This window comes from Neolamprologus multifasciatus, chromosome 13 (assembly GCF_963576455.1).
Source record: "Neolamprologus multifasciatus chromosome 13, fNeoMul1.2, whole genome shotgun sequence".
In the NCBI taxonomy this organism is placed as follows: Eukaryota; Metazoa; Chordata; class Actinopteri; order Cichliformes; family Cichlidae; genus Neolamprologus; species Neolamprologus multifasciatus.
In genome coordinates, this window is record NC_140451.1 from 12238305 (window position 1) to 12260801 (window position 22497).

Genomic DNA, 22497 nt, shown 5'->3' on the forward strand with positions numbered 1-22497 from the left:
CATATTGTCTGAGCTTGCTTCATTTTGAGTGAATAAGTGACACAAGGGGCTGTGGACAGATGACGAGATAGCGCTCTCGGCTCTGACATGCAGGCTTGTTGTTGTGACGGCTCAGGAGACTTGATTTACGCTGCACACAACACAACACAACATGAGCAGGCTACTGTTTCAAGCTGCAGGACGGAAGAGCCTTTTTTTTCTGTCTCTCTTTATGCACACATGTCTTATATGATTCATGGAGAAGCTTGGCTGGGAAAAAAACAAGAAAAAGAAAAAAATACAAGACACACTGTCCTCGACTTTTGTGCATCGCTGTAACTGATTGCAGAACTAGGTGCCAAGTCATGTTCAGTCAGCTGGAATCTGTCGAGTCAGTAATGAAAACGTGCATGAATGTCAACATGATACAATAGTGCAAACCACGCCGTGTGACCGCAAATTTGGACTTTTCCTGAAAATAACCACCCTTGGGTTTTTTTTTCTGGTGACGTGTATTTTTCAAGCTTGTATGCAGATTGTGTCTGACGTCACAAAGGTGTTTAGCTTTTTTTGTTTCATTACACATATAACTTATCTCTCTCTCCCCCTTTATATATATATATATATATATATATATATATATATGTAAGGAGAGAGAATATTTTTTATTAAAAAACATACTTTTGGTTTAGTCTGCAGATGACAAACTACAGATAACGAATAAAATCAGCTTCACAAACCAACTCCAAGCATACGTTAGGTACAATTAGCACTGCAGCAACACACTGTTTGCTTTCGGTTTTAGCCTTTTGTGTCACACTGAACATGCACTCATAATGCAGCACCCTTCCCCACGCTGAGAATGGAGTAAACATCCACGCTGCCTTACATGCCAGCCTCGCTCTGTATGCCTTCAAATGTAAATGCAACTGCTGCTGCAATTTCTTTGACAGTGGAGTCACACACAAACGTGCACAAAACCCCCTATAAACTCTTGTATCGCTAATGGCAGCCCTTACTGGTCTCTACAAGCATTGAGGAGCTTACAGTGGGCCATTAAGTGACAAACTGCAGCTACTGTATGTCTAGATGAAAAGCAATCCTGAGACTATTTTTGCTCTCTCTCAGACAAAGAGCTCCCGAGTAGCTGACCACACAGACCCAGACATGGAGGATAATATCTAGCAGAAAGGAGGGCTTGGTGTTAGCAGGCAGTTGCGTAATTATTTTCAGACGTAATCTGCTTCTTGCTAGCTCCCTGATTTTTCAAACAGCACACAATCCAAAAGCAGATTGTTTTTCTTCTTCTTCTTAATTAAAGGCCCACAAACTGCTCTGACATTGTTGCTTTACTGTTCACCGTGGTGCCCATGAATCTGCTATTCAGCCGGGGATTTACTGAGCTTCTTGCTCTGGCAGACATGTTTAAGATGGTATTTTTGGAAGGTACCTGAAAGCTGTGATTACCCGCTTCTTTAACAGGCTGCATGGTGTCCCCGATTAACTGATTGATTCATGATGTTGAATGAAAACACAGCCTTTGCACTCGCCCATTTAGCCGACTAAGAATAGCAGGGATAATTATTGTCCCCTAACCGAGAAAACTGGAAGGGCTGCAAAGGATAAAGGCAACTCTAAAGGTAACTTCAGAGCACGCGTCAGCTTTTACAGTATGATTTAAAGCTTGAAACGTGTTTTTCATGAGTGCGCGTTTTCCAGGCAGCTGTTTGTTTATACACCCTTTTCCCGTTCTTTGGAAAGCTATCTTATCAGTTGGACTTTAAAACGAGAAATGCAGCCCACATTGATAAAGGCAGCACTTTACTGTGCCCATCAACAACACGCCCTTATTCCACCTTACGTGGTGTTCTCAGAGATTTTATTAAAATTTTTTTGTTAATCAGTTGACTCGTTGACCTACTTGTTCCTTATCACACTATACTGCCAACCAAATTAAAATTGCCACATCTGAGAATATCAGAGGTTTTTATAACCTGGAAAGATGATGCAATGAGACGTAAATGAACACGTCTCCTTCTCTCGGTTTCCTCTGTGCTCGTAAAGATATATGACAGCAGACGCAGTACCTGTTTGTCCAGTGGTGACTGAAATAGCTTGCGCCATATCTAATACAGTGATACTGTGTCCCTGGAAGTGGCTCTGTCATAACACAGCACTCTGGTGTTGCGTGGTTACCGGTGAAATCGGTGCACGGCAGATGCTCCGGTGCAGGCTGTTGGTTAATATGCAGGGAGGGAGCTTTTCTGTAAACAGCCAGCATGTGAGGATCAGGGCCGCACAGAGCTGATAGCATGACGTTCGGCTTTAATTTTTCTGATTATACATCTTTTCTTTAAAATAAAAAATAAAAAATTGAATCATCTCTCCTGCTTTCGGTACGATCACACAGGAACCATTTGTGGTTAATGACTCACGTTTTTATTATGTTTACTTACACGAACCTCCAGGGATTTTTAATGTCTAAGCCCTGCTTGTGAGGCGAACGCTCCGGACTTTGATGTGTTTTTACCCTCAAATGATTTATAGAAAACCTGACCGGGTGAAATCCAAGTCCAACCTTGGGTAAAGTTTAATTCGATTCCTTCTCTTCCCACTGCTTCCGGATAGCAACTTGGGGCTTTTGCTGGGCTACAGTCAAGTGTTTGAAATATCCCTGAAATCCGGCGATCTTTCATCAGGCGGCCGCGGGTCCAATCAATGGTCATAAAATCCTTCATTGACTGTTTGATCGATATTGACTCGACACAATCCAGTTAATCAAGCTAAGTGAAAGGCAATAACAGATAGGTGACGCAGCCAGTGTGTGCTGCTTGGCTGCCTCTCCTGGTAATGATTAACTCGGGCATTACACAAAGATGTCGGCGCGATAGTAAAACTCAGAGTTCATATTTGTTGTCTTTACAGCACTAGATGAGTTTATTCTAGCACTTGCCCGCACAGATAAGCGTTTCTCCTTCACGTATGGAAAAATACTCCGAAAATGACACCGTTTTTAAAAAAGATAATCGCATTTGTTGACGTTCGTTTTGTTCGAAACATCAGCCAAGCGTGACGCCAATGCTGACAGCGTGTTCATTGAAAAACACAACTACAAATTCTAATCCTTAGGCATTTATTTTACATCAAAAAATGTTGAATATGGTCCAGTGGGTGGGTGGAGGGAGGGAAGGCCTGTGTGGGAGACACTAAAGCACTCAATGTAGCCAGCTGTTTCACTAATGAATCCATGTTTAGCACAATAAATCAAAAGGCGTGCTCGTGCTGCTGTAATCCCCTGAAAGCGAAGCAGAGACGGGGACGCGCCAAAAGGAGAATCTGGTCTACATTTCTCCACTCCCAGTATAACTGAGCCGCTTGGTTAATTTTAGACCTGTCAGGGAAAACAAGGTCACAGCAAATGTTGTATCGAGGACACGCTCAGATCTGCTTCTTTTTCTCTTCATCAATCAAAGTTCCCCTTTGGTGCTGGGCTCGGGCTCCTGCGAGACTGGTAATGACGGTTTCTCTTCTCAGCACCGGGGGAGAAGCTGGGGCTTCAACCAGCAATTAGGAGGATCCGCAGGATGTGTAAAATTTCCCTTCTGATTCTTGGCTTGGTCCGCAGAGTGGGGAGAGGGGCTGGGGGGGGTGTTACATCTGACTGGCCTGTTTACCATGAAGGCCAGCAAAGTTAAGATGATTGCAATGTTGAGTGCCAAATGTGTGTGTATGTGTGTTTTTCCCCTCAAACTGGTATGAGGCTTGTTTACTGCAAGAGCACCATGAATTGTTCAGTGTTTTCTCTGCTGTAATTACATGTGTTTAAATGTAGTTTTGGATGGCAGTGGAACTGAACATACACAAAAACAGTGTCTTTAAGAGGGCACACACAGCTTTTTTGTTTGTTTTTTTTGTTTAAAAGATAGTATGGGGACACCTTTCCCTCACTTCATGCTTCATGTTTGTCTCTGGATTTCTTTATTAGCTTTATCGCTGCGGTTTGGGAACCTAATTTTCCATTTTTCTTCCTTGCGATCGCTTCCTGCCTTATCTTTCCATCCATCCGTTTCTCTCTGACTCAACCTCTCCGTATTCCTGTATTCTCCCTTTTTGCTCTGGTGTTGCAGTGAATGGAGTCTGTGAAATGGAAATGAGGACTCTGGCGCTCTCTCACTCTCTCAGTCTCCCCCTCTTTCCAGACATCAGAACGAGGCTATGCCTCCAATGTTTTTCTCAGATCTTGGAGTGCTGCCAAATCTTATAAGTGGAGCAGAGAGAGAGAGGTGGAAGAAGAGAGTGAGCAGGATGCAGAGGAAGGAGAGAAGCGTAGGAGAAAAAGATGAAAGGAGAGAGGATGAAAAATGAACGAGGGAGAGAGGCAACATGAGGGATGAGGACAAAGCATGGGACTGATCCAAGAGCATTTGGGCTTTCTCTCATATTATAGCCGAGCCCAGCACAATCCCTCCTCTTTCTGCTGAGCAACTACTCCTAGCTTCTGGCTCAGGATCAGCTGATAAGATGGCGTGGTGCTACTATGCCAAATGAAAAACAGGAGGCGTGTGAGGGGACTGTTATCGCGTGCAATCGAGAATTTTTGGTACATAACAACATGGCTGGAGAAAATAGGCCACAAGGAGGTCTAAATTTGCTCCACTGGAGACATTTGTAACATAAATACACCCCTGCAGAGTTTTAATAATGGCAGAAATGCAGTCGTGTTTAATAGAAGCCACGACTTCTTTACCTTCCGGACACAGTATTTTGGGCCTTTGGGAGGTGCGTGCCAGTCAGGGTAGTAAGATGCTTGCTGCTGCCTTTGACATGCCAAACTAAAGTTAGATTTAGCTGGCAATAAGAGCCATGCTAAAAGTAAATATGGGAGCAGCGAGCACCACTTTGATCTAGAAGGATCCTCAGCCTGCCGCCCTGCTGTGGATTTTCAGTGCTTTGAGGTTTTTTTGGGAAAGATCCAAAATGAACTAGAGTTCATGAAAATGCACTATATATACAGAAGGACTGGGAGCCAGACCTTTTCAGAAACTCAGATGCAATCATAGTGATTGACTGTCTGGTGGAGTGTTGCTCAAAAAAGTGCTGTCTTTTCCCCTGTGTGTTTGGTGAATGAGGCTTTGGTTGAGCTGTCAGCTTTGTGGTGGTTACAGTGTGCAAGCTTGTGTTTGCGTGTCTGTGTGTGTGGGGGGGGTGTTCAGGTGACTGTCTGTCTCTCTGCACCCCCAAGATGCTTGTATAGTCAGCTGAGAGCCTGGATTTCATGGATGCGATGACTTCTGAGGGCCATCTGCCTTTAAAGCTTGAATAATGATGCCAAGCCTATGTCCGGAGATTCGAGTGTGCTCCGGTCACAGTACAGAGGTTAAACAGATCATTTCTAATAATCATCATTCATGTTGAGACAAGAAAAAGGAAACACTGCAGTGATATGATGCAGCAAAAAAATGCTTTAGCCGTCCATCTGATTGCAGCCTTCTTTGCACTGCTGGTCTGTATCTGAATGTCCTGATGAGAGGGCGGGCTGGTGGTCTGATGAATCGCTTGGTCCCTGGGGTGTGTCAGCAGATCTGTGGTGATGTATTATGGGTTGCTCATTTCCTGCCGTCCCTTTCTGCTCCTTGCCTGCTCCTCTCTAGGGTTATGGCCAGGCGACGAGAGAGGGAGGGGGGCAATTATGGCCAGTTCAAGCCGGGACACAGCACTCCGTGTCTGCGTGCAACGAGATCAGCTGCCTCCGCCGCAAACACGCAATTAAACTTTCACTGTCGTGTTGCCAAACAACAAAGCACCACACACACACAAAAAAAATGTCTGAGACAACTTTTATGTGCTGCATAAATCCAGGATTCCTGAGAGATCTTCAGTGTGTTGTACATCGCCTTTCATCTCCTTAAAGGCATACAGTTGTCAGAAGATAAGAACAACACTCTTAGATATCCTGTCACTTTTGTTTTTATCTGGGAATACGTCATGCGTACATGCCCACACACACAAACACACACACGTACGAACACCCATCCACAAATTCGCTGTATTTTTTTTATGTTACATAACAGTGAGTGGGAGCCATTTCTTCACCGAGTGCTAATGTTGTTGTCAATCAAGGCTTATAGTGGCAGCCATAGCACAATCTCTACAGAGGCAGAATAAAGCTTTTATCGCCTTTGTTTGGTCTCCCTTGCCAATCAAGTGCTCTATTCTCTTGATTTCACCTCCACCTCTCGTTCCTCCTCTCCGCTCCTATTGTTTTCTGTGTTTGTTTGAACTAATTTTCTCAGGAACTGTTTAGGTTATCTTCCCAGCAGTGGTACGTTTGAGTTGGCGTTAAGGAGCGAGAGGAGGTCAGGTCAGCACAGAGAACAAGCAGGGCCTGTGCTTGACAGGTGTGGTCTATTATTAGAGCCGGTGACTTCGAGTGCGTTACACAACCTGCGTCGCTCGGGCAGGTTTATTTAGATTGCAAGCAGAGCCGTTTTGGAGTATCTGATAGCTCGGGCAGAGCTATGTCACAACAGGTGTCTGGGGTTGGGGGTGGCGGATAATGGTACAGTAAATAACAGAAGGGTTTTTATAGCTCAAGGTTGATGGAGTGAAATTCAGAGTGCTCAGAGGAAAGCATTTGCAGATTTAACTCTGCCGTGCGGGCACAAAGGCGATCCATCCATCTATTTGGATCCAACAAAAGCGCACTTGTATTTAGCCATCACGAAATAAAGTATGCTAATGACAGGTTGTGCTTGATATACTGTATACATGTCTGCTGCTCTGTAATGATATAATCACAGAGCAGGAACAGCAGCCGCTCCCCTCCCTTGTCCTCCTCTTTGGCTGGAATGTGCAGGGGGAGAAAAATGATCCAATGTCATCCGCAGTGATGGAAGCTTCTCTGTTCAGCCAGAGGGATATGTTCAAGGGAGGGAGGAGGGGGGAGAGAGCGGATATTTCTGGTTGAGTGTGAGTTTGAGTAAGTCCGGGCGTCGAGCCAAGCATGCCGATGGAGGGGAAGGGAGGGGCGGGAGGCTTTTGGAGAGAGAGAGAGAGGAGAGAGATAGAAACCCTTTCGGGCTGGCACGCTGTCAGTTTCACTAGCACACAGCTGCTTCTGGAAAATTCTGCACCCTGCCCTACTAAACCACCAGGCATGACATGAATAACAAGAATGGCCCAGCCATCAACAGCAGATACTTTTCCTTTTGACGTGGGCCTAACAGACTGGTACAAATGCCCTGGCCTTGCACATAGTGGAAAAATCAACAATGTAGGGGACACCGGGGCACAATGTGGAAATGAAATCCCGGGTTTAGGAGGCTTTGTCCGGACAAGGACGCAGTTGACATAGAGCCCGAGGGCTTTGCAAAAAGGCCGTGCAACAAAATGCCAACTGATGTGTTTTGATGGGGTTACTCGTTCACCAGCCGGTCACTAATTGGAGAGTAAGAACCCACTAAATTGCTTTCAGTCAGCATGGAGCTGTGGCGAATTTCCTTTCCGAGCTGCATGTGTCATTTTGTTGCCCTTCGAAGACGGCGGCAGAAAAAGAAAGCATGAAATGTGGTAGCTAGTGTGTGTTTTGTGTGTTTCTAACATGACCAGTCAACACTTGCCCCAGATCTAAGTACAGCTTTCCCAGCAGTGATGAGATAATGCTAGCCCTTATCCCTCTATGAGGTTGTTAGATATGCGCAACCCTCTGTAGTGTTGACATTTCCGTGCCCAACCCAAGTGAACACATAGGGCCACGGAGGCTCCTCTCAGGCTGTCTGTATCCATGGCAGATAAAGAGGTGAGTCAGCCACTCATCTATCCAGTTCTCCTCCTCCTCCTCTGCATGGCAATACTCCTACCCTTAGCCCCCGTCATCCTCGTTCACAAGGCCTTATGTGTACATTCAGCACATGGTGGATTGTATAAATAGCAGCGACCGCGTGGCTCGCCGCTGACACCTGACATTTTCATGCCCCAGCAAGCCGCTGATACATTTGGCGCTTGGCACGCATTCTTCTCTCGGGTTTATCCATCTGTTGATGTAGAGCCCAACCCCCCAAGCCTCTACTATGTTCCTGTAACATAACACGAGCCTCTCCTTTCCCTCTATTCATCTTAACATGCAAGCACCGCATGGCACAGACTTCACCCCTCCCTCCTACCTCCATGTTTTTCTCTGGCTCTTACTCGCTCTCCCTCCCCCCACCGTGCTGTCTTTCTTTTTCCTCTCTCTGCCTAACAACACCCAACAAACACACGCTGCACAATCCACCCAAGTCATTAGTCTTCAGACTGGCGTTCAGCTGGTCTCAGAAACCCACCAACATGGGGAACAAAAGTGAGATGGGAATTGCGTGAAGCTGGAGTGATAGTGCTGGCAAAGAACTGAATGTGAGATTGTGTGCAGGCAGGGTACTTCCTGGCTGCCCGCCAACTTCCAGCAGCAGCACTGCAGCATGTCAATATGTCCGTTGCCAGGGAAACAGCAAGAGCACACACAGTCCATAGAAAACCTTATTGCTACACTTTACACTCTTCTTCCTCTTTTTAAACTCCAGCTCAAAAATGCTCAATGAAGCTGTATTACTCTCCAGGCTAGGGAAGAGCATTACTAAAGGGGGGTTATGATGAACCCCTATGGACTTAGCCAACCACCAAGAGCTGCTGGAAGGGCATCATCCCTAACTGGCTTCCCACCCTTGAACATGGTCAGTTGTGTTTATTGAGTAAATGTGATCAGGGACCAAATATCTTTGCTTCAGTACAATTTGCTGGTCTGGTTTAAAAAGTGTCAGCACTTCATTTGGGTCATTCAACCTTTACCCCCAACCAGTCTCAGCAAATGGCTGTTGGGGTTTTCTCATGGTTAATCTTTTGCTTCGCTCCAGATACCTCAGAAGTCGGATGTTGTAACTTGGGAGTGATGTCACTTCTGAGTTAGCATGTCCCAGAAAATGTGAGGAAAAACAGGATTCCTTTTGGTTGGTTTCACTAGTAGTACAGTATAATACTAGTTTGTGCCCTTAAAAACACGTTCATGGGTAGAGCCTGATCAGTGCAAGGGATTAAAAGTTTACAGTTTTACTGCTGTTTACGTTATGTGTTGCCATCTTGCAATGTTACGTTTGGGTTGGTTCGACTTTGCTTCAACTTTCCGAGTGGGAAATGTGAGTTGAGGGGGAGTTCCGGAATCAAATTCCAACTAGGAACTTGGAAATGCCTATTTAGCAACACACCATTAAACTTATATAAAGTGCCTTGAAGAAACAGTTTGTGGGATTTGTAATTAAATTGAACTTAAATTAGAAAAACTCAAAAAAATAAAGTTTTTTTTTTTAATAAAATGTGGCATCTGGGAATAAAACATGAGAAGTGAAGTTACCTTCACCTGGATTTTAGCATTACATGACAAAAGCGACTAGCTAGCTTGGCTAACATACAGCTAGCTGCTAATTAAGTAGCATACCTATAAAATAAGAGAACATCACTCACCAGCGCTGGAGTATAGCCTTCTTCGATGGTTTGTATGTTAACCGCAAAGCTAAGCTTTGTTATTTCCATAAAAAGGCACCAACACTACAAACACAGTCAATTTGAGTCGAGCTCTCTGATGCCAATTAGCAGAGCTAAAGTGAAGTTAAAAGCTAGCAGCTAACGCTACATGTATTGAAAGCAGCCGGTCACACAAACTTGCAATAGTCTTGGTAAAGAAATCTTTAGGTATTAACATTTTCCAGTCAGTGCTAAATAAGCAGGTTGTATAAAAATGTATTTCTATCTATTATTTAAATTTATGAAAAGTGTATAAGGACTGAGTCCTTCTTGGAGCCATAACACATTAAAAAAGACAACTTAGCTATAATGACTGTGACCTACTTTAACGTAATTTGTTGGTTTGTGAAATCTTGTTTTGAAGTGTTGAGCTGAGCCTTTCTGTCATCTTGATGTCACAAAAGCAGAAGGGCGGGTTTTAATATTAAACTACATGCTCACTGGGTAATGTCCTGTTATTGACAGCTGACTGTCTTTTGAGGTTTGATATCACAGATTCTTCATTTTGAAAAATGGTATGAACAAGCTTTACAAAACACTACCTTTTTTAATTTAATATGACCCAAAATGAGTGAATGAGGCTATAAGTCCAGCAGGAATGCATTAACAGAGGTAGAGACAGAAGCCAACAGACATCTATGGGATTGGAAGTCTTTTAGCAACCACAGGTATCGCCATCTGGTAGCCGCCGGAATGCAGATCGATGCTGGCTTTATTTTTCCAACCCGGAAAAATGTTTTATACCGTCTATGAGAGCCAGCTTCATGTCTTCATGTTTTGCAGCTTGGTTAGCTCAATGTTAATCTTAATGTTCATGGATAATTAGAGTGTCACATTCCTTTAAAAATAAATAAATCCTTTACAACAAAATATAATGGTTTTAAAAATAAATATTTTAAAATCTAAATCATTTTATCTTCAAAGTACTGAGTTTTTTTGTATCCTTCCTACACTACAGTACATATTTCTGTTTCCTCCTTTGCACATAAGGTTGATGTTTGTACCCTGCAGCAAACAGCTTGACTGTGAGTTATTACCGGCAGGTCTACACTCCTCCATCAGGTGTTGCAAAACAATCTCTTCAGATACATCAGGCTTCTCTGTTGCAAAGTCGCAACTTTCAACAGAGGTCATGTGTTTTACTGTGTTGATCTACAAAGTGACACAGTAACCTAACCGGCCTCCATGACCTTTATCTAAGTAACTTTTTCTGCTGCTCTGCTGATACCATTATTTTTTTATTTTTTTATTTTTTTATTTAACAGCGATAAATATATTTATCTGTGGCACAGCCTGTATTGTGCTTTGTTTGAAGTGTATAGTTTGTATCCAAGGAAGAAATCCTCCTTTATCTCAGTACTCTCTCTGCTCTGTCTGTATTGTGGCTTTCATCAAATAACCAGGGAAATTTAGGAAGGCCAGAGAAGTTTAAGAATATACCTTGTGGCCATACGTGGTATAAATTTTGACAATAAGCCCATACATGTCACTGATTACCTTACCATCTAATACCCCGACTTAGCCTTAATAGGATACCATAGCGGCAAACTGGTGTTTATGCAGTGTGTTCATCTTACAGTGTCTTTCTCTGAAGGACGGCTAAAGGACAACTCTGTCAGCCCCACCTAGCTTGGCACTCTTATCCAAGTCTGGCTCAGTCTGTGCTCGTATCACTAGAGGGGGAAAGGGGTGTGCCAACTATAGTGCCTTAGTACTTTTCAGAACTATCCATGCCTGCGAGTGGTCTAACAGCTGCTGCTGCAGTGTCTGAGCTTGCTCAGGGGTGCAGATGAAAGTGCTGATGTGTCCTGTTATTTTGGGCTGTGCAGTGCCCTGGGGGGCAGAGGAATTTTTGGAGGAGACCGGGCAAGATTGTTAGCGGAGAGGTGGGGGTTTGTGCCCAGAGGGGGATCATAGGAGAGTTTCTCCCAGAATGCAATGTGACCCTCGTTGCCACATGGCGCTGCGGGAATCCTGAGGGGGTGCGGAACTGCTGACAGTACCAGGCTGAGCGACGGGCACAGACGTGAGCACAAAGACTGGATGCGCTCTCTGTCTCCGATGATTGGCAGTATTTCTGGCTGCCTTTCATACATGAAGGGAGGGGCTGCTGATAGCCTGTCACAATCAAAGTTTTATGCAGCGTTTGATCCAAACTACATTTCATCTAGAGTTTCAGAGCTCACTCCTGACATCCAAAACAAATGTAAAAGCCCATCTGGTTGTCCATTAGCAACACAATTGTCATCAGCAGATGGAGTTTAATTTCCAAAAATCCAGGTCGCTTCTAAACAGCTACCAAATGGAAATTAAGGTCAAATTATTTTATCAAGCACTTTTTACCTGTGAGACTTATATGAAATGATTCAACTTGTCCCATGTAAGTAATGTCATTTGTAATGACAAATCCAACAATTCAGTATATCTGTTATATAGTTCCCTATATGGCATCAGAATAGAAAGAGCAACAGAATCAGAGAAACCCTGATGTAACCTAACATAATTTTATACTATGATATCTGATTTTACTTTCACAATCAGTACGATTATCATATTCAAGAGTTTTGTAAGAGCTTTATTGTCATCTCACATAAAAACATTGCATTCCTGTTGCATAACATAGATGATATAGAAATACCAGACGGATCATTTATCATTCATTCAATAACTACAACTGCTAAGTTTAATTATAATTTGATTAAAGACAAAAAGTGATTTGTATTTTTTTCATCGGGTAAGTATTGAAGCTGCTATTTTATTACACTTGTGCAGACTCCTTTCATTTAATTAAAAACATCCTTACAGTAGTTCTCATTATTATCCCGTGCTTTGCATTTTTCAGTGGTATACAAATATGTGAGAACCAATTTCAAGTCAGTTTTATTTATAGAGCGCCAAATCACAACAGCAGTTACCTCAAGGCACTTTATATAATAAAGTAAAGACCCTACATAAATAGAGAGAAATGCCCAGCAATCAGATGACCCTCTTTGAGCAAGCACTTGCTGACAGCGGGAAAGAAAAACTCCCTTTTAACAGGAAGAAACCTGAGGATTAATATTTCACGATTAAATGCAAGGTGGTGTTTAAACACATAACACAATTGTGCAGCAATCTGTAACACAGACTTTGGCTTATCACACTGGTGGTAATGTGCACGAATCGCAGGTAGCTGCTCCATGCCGGCAGCTTGTTACATGCCTGAAATGTTAATGTCAGCCATCACACTGCCATTAACACTCTCTGCTGGCTGTAAATGTTATCATGGATCTTTTTACACAGACACAACGTTCCCATTTCCATTCATCTCACACGTGGCAGTAATATTACAGCCACGTTTGGCCTGCCGTGTGCGAGAAAGACGCCGTGTCATTTACTTAATTACACATCCCCGATGGCTCGTACTTCAAAAACTATCTTTGATTTATCTCGGTGCCCCTTTACTGAAAGCCGTCCAGGATTTCCAGTGTCTTCTTGTTATCGTGCTTCATCAGAGAAACCTCGTCCATGGACAATATGACACGATATTAATTAAGAGGGATACTCACAGATTGCACCATAAATCACTTTCCCTCGCATTTTCATGCTTGGTCTAACATTTGCAATTTGCATCTTGTTCCCCTCATAACTGCGTACACCTCTGTGAAGAGGCAGGAGACAGAAGACTTTAGCAGCTCCACTGTCATGTCATGTTATCCTCAGAGGGGCTTGCCAATAACCTTAGAAGGATGGATGACTGTGCTGACTCATTGCACTGGTGTTGTTATCTTCAGTGTCTGGGACATTGAGGAGGCTGGGAAATGAAAGTCATGATACTATTTCAATGTACTTCCACAGTAGGGCTGTATAGGATTTATAGATCCATTTTAATATGCATTCCTTATGCTTATTTACTTGATCAGGAATCAGTGTTAGTTCAGGTATTTAGAGATCTGACTCACATGACTGTGTGTAGATCAGGCTGCTTTGTTATTTCAGCTTCTCATGTGATCAGCACTCAACACCAAAGGCTACTCTGAGGCCCCCCCCCCCCCCCCCCCGCCCCTTTCAGTACTTTGAAGACCGACAGAGAGAGTCTGTTACCAGAGAAACAAAGGTCAGTGTACTGCGTCGTCACATTCTCAACTCACAGGATGGATCTTGAAAGAGAAAAAAGGACCCGGCAAACAAACATCCTTTGTTTTTGCTGCAACAAGACCGCGTTTGTTGTTGTGCTCTGGGCTCTGATGTCATCGTCATGGGTCATCCTCTCCGTGACCTCTGGGGCTGCGATTCTCAAATAGCTTCATCAGGAGGTGCACGCCAATTACAGCATTGATTTTTGTTTCACTGGCTCGCCCACGCTAACACAACCCCTCTGCTCCCACCCCGCCCCATCGCACAAACACAAACATGCATGCATTCATCCAATAACACAAAAATAGAGTACAGTGAGTTCACTGTTCTCTCTGCGGTACAAAGACTTACTCTAGAAAACTCCATCTATTTGTCTGAGTACCATCATTAACTGAGGCAGAAGAGAAGCAGACGCCATACAAAATGATTAAATTGCAAGGAAACATGTTGACATTTTACAGCTAACTCACTGCAACACTTTAAACTGCTGCAACTCTTTCACAGAGGAAACTGTGAACACCTAATGCGACTGACCTTTGATGGTGTAAGTGATGTAATCCTCATGATAGATGCGTCAGACTTTGGCCTTAGGTTGCTCTCAATGTTCTACTCCCTAAAGGCCTCACAGGTTAAACGGGCCAAAGCAACCCCCATCAATACATGACCAAAGAAAACACTACATCACCTCAACCACTGCAATTAATCCCGGCCTTGTAGCCAGCTGACAAGCCTTTATCCGGACAACAAACAAAAATAGGCACTTTGTTGCCTGATGAAGATGTCGGAGTCCACATGGTAATTTTGCTGTAGCACTGCTGTTCTCGTCCTAACAAACAAAGCGGCACACCGCCTTTACCTAAGATTAAAATTTCAAATGCAGCACGCTCAAAGTAGGATTACTGTGCTAAGCTTGCTGTAACAAAAGAAGGGGTGGAATATAAAGGTTGGAAAAATTATGTATTTTCAATCCCTTCTGCAATGCTTGCTAATGTGATTTATACAAGAACATGTGTTTTTCTTCAGTTGACCTTATTACTGTAGCAGGGAGTCTTAATTTACATCATTTCTGGGCTGAAAGATGGTTTGTACATCAAATGTACAGCCTGAAACTAGCACTGCTGCTCTTAAAGGATTAGTTAAACATTTGGCTAATGCATTGAAGAATACATTGAAAGAGGCAGGTCAGGAAGTGTTTAGATTAGCTTAAAGACTAAGAATAGCAACAGTTATTCAGAAAAATCCTTAGTCATTGACAACATTTCACAAATAGGTAATGGAAAAAGTTGTAGTGGGGGCTATCTGCATGTCTTGTGAGGGACTTTCTTGTGACTTTTGTAAGTATATCTCTATTTTGGACATAGAAAGCTAACCATACCTTCTGTTTTCATTTGCTATGCTAAGCTGAGTTAGCTGTCTCCTGGCTACTGCGCCATGTTTACCAGTAGTTCTGTTTATTTCATTATTGAATAACTATTTTTTCAAATGTCTTTTCTAAAAATGTCAAACTATTCTTTCATTTATGCCTCTTAAGACAAATTTGCTATATTAAGGCAGTTTTACTTGTAAGAATTATGTTTAGCTATAATTAGCCTAGCATGTAGCACTAGTGGAAATACTGGAAATATGTTTGGTTTAAAAATGACACCAACTAGCTGTGAATTTAGGAAATAATTAGTTGCTCTATTCTCACAAGGTCATATCACATCAACTTTGTACTAGAGAACACTAGAGTGTATATATTTGTTGTGTTACATTATTGCTAAATATTGCAATATTATATGACAAACTCGTGAAAGAAGTTCTGGTGATTTTATATTTATAATGAAAATGTTTTGTTTCCGTTTACAGGAAAGGGAAATAGATGAGCTAAAATAACCTTTACTTTAGCAAAGTTTTGATACTTCAGCCGAAACATTGTACGACTTTGAAAAGTCACACATGGTGAAGATTTCCTTGCAATTTTAAACACCCCTTCCAGTTTTATGTAAATCAGATTATTAAATTAAGCCCCCACAATGAGCCGCCATCTGACTGGAGAATGATCCGTGACCTGCTTTGAATACAATACACAATGCAATTCAAGAGAAGGTTAAGAGTTACATAATTGTGCATTGCTTCCTAGGTTCCTAGATGCTACTATGTTTTAAACTCATTAAAATATGATCTGCCTTAATGGGTGCCATGCCTAGTGAATAATCAGCTGAGTGCACAGTGATTCAAGAGATTGCATAACCTTTATATTTCATGAGACTTTGTTGGTGTTGCCTCATTCTTGTGTGTGTTTACAGGAGTGTATGAGGAATGCAGCTCTGAGTCAGCACAGAGGAACGCCAGTGAAAGCCAATACGAGACAGAGGATGGATTATATGAGGTGATGTTTTTAAAGGAAAGAGCTAAGCTTGAGCCCAGCATGGGTGAAAGATTCTCAATAGATTACTTTCTCTTGTTATTATAGCTTTGTTTGATTGTTAAGAGGGTAGCTTTCTTTATTTGCAACATTTGAGTGTGTCTACTTCTTGTATATTGTAAATCAGTGACAAATAATTGCTTTTGTACAAATAAGCATTTAAAGAGCCTGTTAATGCCCTCACTAGCAGTCTGATGAATTTCATTACGCAGCCATAAATGAGTTTGTCCCTTATAATGCTAATCTTGAGCTACGCAACATTAATTTAATCTGTGTTCGATGAGGCAGCTCGTAACTGATGCAGGTGAAGATCATTTCGAACAGTCGAAAGCTGCTGGAAAAAAACAAAAAGCTTGACCTTGAGTTCAGCTGGCATTTCCATTGCAAAGACTGAACTGTGATGCTTTTAGTTTGCTGAGCGAAAGTAACACATCAAACTTCCTTTTTCTCTTCTTCTGTTGTGATATAAAGGGACCGCCGCCATGAAATCGACTTGATCTCTCTCTGTAAATGTGATCTGTAAAATTAGGTCATACATTTACTGTATGTTGTGCTTTCTGGACTTTTGATAAAGGACTGTAATGATTTTTGTTCAGAAAAATGAGATATGTGACTAAATTAAATCTATATCAATTTTTGTATTATCCAGTGCACGGTCAGGGGTTGGGTGGTGGATCTAGAGCGATGGGAGGTTTACACCTTTATCAGGTCATCAGTCACTCTACGGGTTACACATAGAGACAGATAAGCAAACTCACATTTACTGCTTCGGCCAATTTAGAATCTCCTGTTAAGCTCACTTGCATAGGCTGAGGATTGTGGGAAGAGGTTAGAGTACCTGTAGAAAACATGCAAATTCTACATAGAAAGAACCGAAGTTAGATTTAAACCCAGTTCGTACGCCAGTACGTAGAGAACAGATAGAAAGAACTTGACTCTCGAGACTGTAAGCGCCAAACTACCATAGCCTCATTGAACACGAACGCACGGAAAGTCCGCCGTCAACTCGCTGCCCCGAACATGACAAAATAGTGTTATGTCAGCACACAGAGAAATAGCAGTAAATTGGGAAGCAGAGAGGTACAAAGAGGTGTGGAGGGAGGGGTGTAGGGATATAAGGAGAAGAGGTGGGTTGCGGTGGTGGGGATTCAGGCTGTACCTGAGGCATGGAGGGGTACATCATTATTCAGAGCAGCGCTTTGATGTTGAGCCTGGGTGGATCTCAGGGAGCAGGCGAGAAGCAGTTCTAATTAAAACAGTAACAATGCAGCCCGAGTTGCCCCGCAGAAACGGGGGCTTTGAAGAGTCACTGAATGCCCCATTTAGAGCTGGCTGTCCACAGATAACACCAGATATTACGTTGACGGACTCTGAGGCCTCTGTCGCAAAATGTGTATTTTTCACTACAATTTATGAAACATTTCTCTCAGTGTGTGTGTGTGTGTGTGTGTATGTGTGCTATGAGTTCTCAGTGTCCTACTTTCTGGGTTCTTTGGTGGCGTTGTGGGTCTGACAGGAGTGACAGATTGAGATGGGCTGTGGGTATTCAGAGGCCGGGCAAAGACAGGAAAGCCTGGGGGATCTTGGCATGTCAGGTAGACAGAGGAGAGACAGAACTTCATTACAGCTTCTGCAAAGGGGAGCTCTGAATATCAAATTAGGGCCCCAAATCAACACAAGAATAATATTAGTGCTTTTATTCTAATACGTTTAACCCCCCCAACACACACACACACACGAAATTCACCTACAACAGAGCCCGGTAAAGTACAATTTTTCTGCTTCCTGGCTTGTATAACACAGATTTCCCCTCGTCCACCGAGCATGTTTGTCTCACTCCTCATATCTACTGAGACTTATTGCTCAAAAAGGCACAAGCGGGCTGTAGAGAGAGACGAGTGATGCTCTGAGACAGTAGCAGTTCAAAGAGACTGTCTACACAGAGAGAAGGGTCTAATTTTATCTAGGAGACAGAGGAGCTCATGAAATAGCTCTCTGCCTGACTACAGCTCAATTATTCATCAACACAAGAAGTCTCTCAACTAAAAAGCCTGACACGTTATTCATTCCCCCCCTCTTCCTCTCCCTCTTCTCCCATGCTGTTTCATTCAGACACTAAACCAGCCACCCACACACACATAAACTCGAAGGTACACGCCCTACCCTCGTCTTGAACCATGCAGTGCCCTCCAGAAAAGCAGGCGCGCTCTGGTGAGGATGAGTCAAAAATACGCTTAATGAATGGTATACGTTGTGGTGAGCGGTTCAGAAGGTGAACTTTCAGTTTGAAAATGAGAGTGAAAATCCTTTGTTGACTGTAAATAAAATGTTTGATTTTGCCAGAACATTTTTTAAAGGAAACTCTCTGTCGAGGATCAAAACCAAACTCTGATTTTGGATGCTTTGGGCTCATGACTCAGTTTGTGTTTTGAACAACTTGCAGCTGGCGTCATCTCCAAACAGATGACAAGTCCTGTGACACCAAGCTGACTGAATCGTAACTAGTTGTGTAAAAGGAGGAATTACAGAATAAAGTACAGTGTGTGCTGTTTCCAGTGACTCCATCTTAGTTCTATTTTTTTTCCAAAGACCTTATGAGAGCTTGGACTGCCATAAATTTCCTGTTGCTACTGGAGCAGTGACACTCTGGAGGATACAGCCGAGCAGTATTTTCTTAGCTCGGTGACAGCCAATCAAGAGAAAGCCCATAAAACATATCACTTTTGTAATTTTTTTCCCGTCTGTGCTAAGTTGCAGCTTTAAAAATCCCACTGGGGTTCAAACCCGACTTCCCTTCAGTTATTTGTTGGCTGCAGAAAGCAGTACCACTCCAATTCTCATTATTTAACATGTTGCATCAGAAACCCAGTGGGTGCATCTGCACATGAACTTCATCTGCCAATTTAGAAGCAACTTGTTAACCTCGACACGGAGAAGGTTCAGATTTCTGGTCAGTACAAGCAAGAGCTCATCCCGAACGATATGCAGTCTGAACCTGTTGGATGTTTCTCATAAGTTTATGGCTTTGGAAGTTGTTGGGTGGCCTTATGTAAGAATCGCTACCTCAGGCAATCTAAGAGCGGATTTGTGCCTGCTGAGATAATGACCCGATTTTAAGACCCATCCAGACAAGGTGACAAATTGATGTTGTGTTTTTATGTTGACTAGCGACTGTGAGACAAACACAGACAAACTTGTCACTGTCTGATTGACAGTGACAAGATGTCTCTGGATTAGTGGTTGATTTTAAGAGCTAATATCGAGCCTGCCAAGAACTAAAGAGGGTTTTTTTTGTGTGGAAATGTGTCTCTCACTATGCTAGATACATTTTATTTCTTTACAGCAACAGGCAACAAATCCAAGTGTGGGTGCATAAATCTGAAGGATCAATAGAGAAAATACAATAACCCATCCTTGGGATTATTGCTTGGCAATAAGTACTTCCCTGAACATTTTTCATTATGAAGACTGAGATTTATCATTGATTTCTCTGCCAAAACATGTAATGCAGGTGAACTTTGTGGCGTGTTTGTGTTAATGTGGACATTCTGGCTGGATTTAGTGTGGGCTAAGTCTATCTGTGACAGGCAGCAGGTGCTGTATATCACTTAGACGGGGAGATAACACTAGCTAAAGACAGTCGGGTTTAGTGCTGTTTGTAGATAAGGCCATAGAAGCTAACTTTAGCATCTGACATGAGATGAGAAAAGCTGTGATTGCAGGTGGCTTTGGCACATTGGCCGTGGAGATGGGAGTGATTTCTAAAACAAATCTTTTCTGGATATATGTCAGCTTTAGACTGGAGGTAAAATGTTGGAAAAACACTTATATTTGGCAATTTGCTCAAGTCCTCCCCCAAACAGCGATTGTAATAGCTTATCCTGGCTTAGTAACTAGGGTCAGGAGGTCTGCTGAGCTTTGGATTACTGTACTTGTTGAAGTTGTATGCATGGTATTTTTTGTTAGGTAGTTGATACCTTTCTAAAACCCGATTTTAACTGTGCATTTATTTGAAGAACACGTGCAATTCAAGTGACATACATGTTTCATTATGGAATTTTATTACCTGCAGATAATATTCATTTTAATGAAGAGGGCGAAGTTGTTAGGAGCCAAATCTTTGGGTGGGTTGTTAGCAAAGGCTTTCTTGGGATCACCAGAAACTCTATTTCTCCGTTTTCACTGTGCTGTTTACCACGTCACAATGGCAAAATCACAAGCACTTCAGAGCAGGTTGTTTCTTCTGAAACAAACCCCAAATTCTCCAGTGCAAAACTGATCCTCACATCTTGTGTGTCCTTTGGCCTTGGATACTAGAGATTACTACAGTGCTTGTAAGTCACCAGGATATGGCCAGAGACCCAGTTCATATCACCAAATGTTAGTTAGACTGTTTCAGAAGTCTTCAGAGGCCGATGCTTGCTTTCTGTTCAGGTTTGGGGTCCACGGTGAAAGTCCAGCTTGAATCTAAACAGGACTTCCAAAAAGTGCACTAAAAGAAATGCAGCGCTGCCCAAGGAGACTACCCTGAAGTTTAAATCTTTGATTTTTATGGGTGGACTTCTACACCTCACTGTAATGTGTTATGTTTTATCTTTCAAACCCAGCAGTGTTTTTTTTTTTATTTTTATCATACTGTAATTGTGTAATAGGTAGCAGTAATTGAAACTGTATTGGTACCACGTATGAACAGAAAGCACACCAAACAACAGAATCCAGGATTTAGCAAATGACCAGTTGAAAGACAGCCATTATCAGGGACGACATGGTCTTGACTCATGTCCTGTTTTAATCTTGTTAGAGTTAGTTTGTGTGCAAATCCTGCTTTTTTCCCCCAAAGTGGGATGTGATAGACTGCAGGACAGTTCAATGTTTCCTGGCTGCATGGAAACAAAAGGGCACCTCTGCTATTCTCAGCTCTAAGTCTCTGTCGGCTCTCTGTTTGTTTGATGTCTGGCTGTCACGGCAGAAGTGGAAGACTCTGCCAACACCCTTCAGCCTCACAGCCACCTCCACCTACTAAACTATGTGTTCTACTTACAGGGAGATGTCATCTCATGCACTAATGACATGATTTAGCCTCGTGGATATGAGTGTTTGCGCGTCGTAAAAAATTGCTTTGATGTCTCCCTCTCGTTTTCAGCGCTATAGGAGTTCATCCGGAGTTTTATTCCTCTACAAGTTTGTTTTTCCTGTGTCGAATCTTATGTGATGGTTTGGCAAAAAAAAAAAAAAAAAAGCGCTCTCTGAGCAATGCATCATCCCTTTAGAAGCTGAACGCTGTGCCAGGCAAGCTAAGTGTTTTGCTGCAGGCCATGAAGGCAAGAAACTTTTTTTTTTTTTGCTTGGTGAAATGAGCAAACCCAAAAGACACAGCATCAATTATTCACCCTCCCTCCTCCAGTCTGACATTCTGATTACGACTGGAGGTGGTTACAGGGTATCAGCAAGGTTGCAGAGTAGTCATGACAGGGGTTCAAACTCTAATATGTTCGCTGCCAAGAAATATGGGTCCGTATGATGCGTTAGCTGCCCGCAGGGCTTCAGAATGAATGGTAATAATTCATCCTGAGAGAATGCAACCTATTTTTTGAGCCATTTCCCTTGACGTAAAGACAAGGAAATTACTAGTCTCCCTATTTGGTAAAGACATTAATGGTAATTTTGTTTCCCTACTTAAATTAGACGGTGCCGGACTGATTACTGGGTGAAGCTGGATCTGGTTTGTGCACTTACTGTAAAGAACAGACAAACATACAGTGATAGACAAAAAGGGACACAGATACTGATACTTGAAAGAGGGTGTTGGCGTTCTTTTGGTTTGATTACAGTTGAGGAGGTTTGTCATTGTCTGCCAAAATACTCTCTGTCTGCCAAAACAAGCAGCACAAAACTCCCGAGGGCTGGGCTTGGAAAGACACCAGTTACTGTGTATCTGTGCTTTTGGGCAAACCCAACAGAGTCATCTTTGTTTTGTTGGTGCGCAACATAAAAATACCATTGTACGGTAGTCACAGCGTTGCCGAGGTCTTTGTGTAACGCCAGAATATGATCCGGTGCAACAGCTGTTTATGAAAGGCGGAGAGTGAGCTCACTGTGCAGCCAAGGTGGTGCTGATTGAGTTATATAAAATCTATTTGCAGCCATCAGTGACAATAGCAGCCTCGGGCAACGGTTGAGCTCATCTACCATCCTGCTGCTCACAGAGTCATATTGTTTTATTTTTTTGTTCCAAGGCTGGGCGAAACGGATCCACTTCCTGATGGCAAAACGGTAGAGCAGCGGGATCAGTCGGCTGCAAGTCTCTCCTTTGGTGTGGAAGTTGAACTGAAGTGTCGGTAGTCTTGGCAGTCCTGCAAAGAGAGAGGGGTGTGCTGTGAAAACTGGCATGTTGACGCTTTCATGCCACTGTCACGCTGTTCACAAGGTGCCCCGGAGGAGTG

The 22497-nt window shown here is 42.8% G+C and overlaps 1 long non-coding RNA gene across 1 annotated transcript in view; it reads left to right on the forward strand.

The window, feature by feature from the left end:
- The first annotated feature begins 13985 nt into the window (after positions 1–13985).
- Positions 13986–22497, forward strand: part of LOC146505135 (uncharacterized) — a 39441-nt gene continuing 30929 nt past the window's right edge. The window contains exon 1 of the long non-coding RNA XR_014877477.1: positions 13986–16018. This is a non-coding gene — a long non-coding RNA (uncharacterized LOC146505135). The remainder of the gene's footprint in view (positions 16019–22497) is intronic.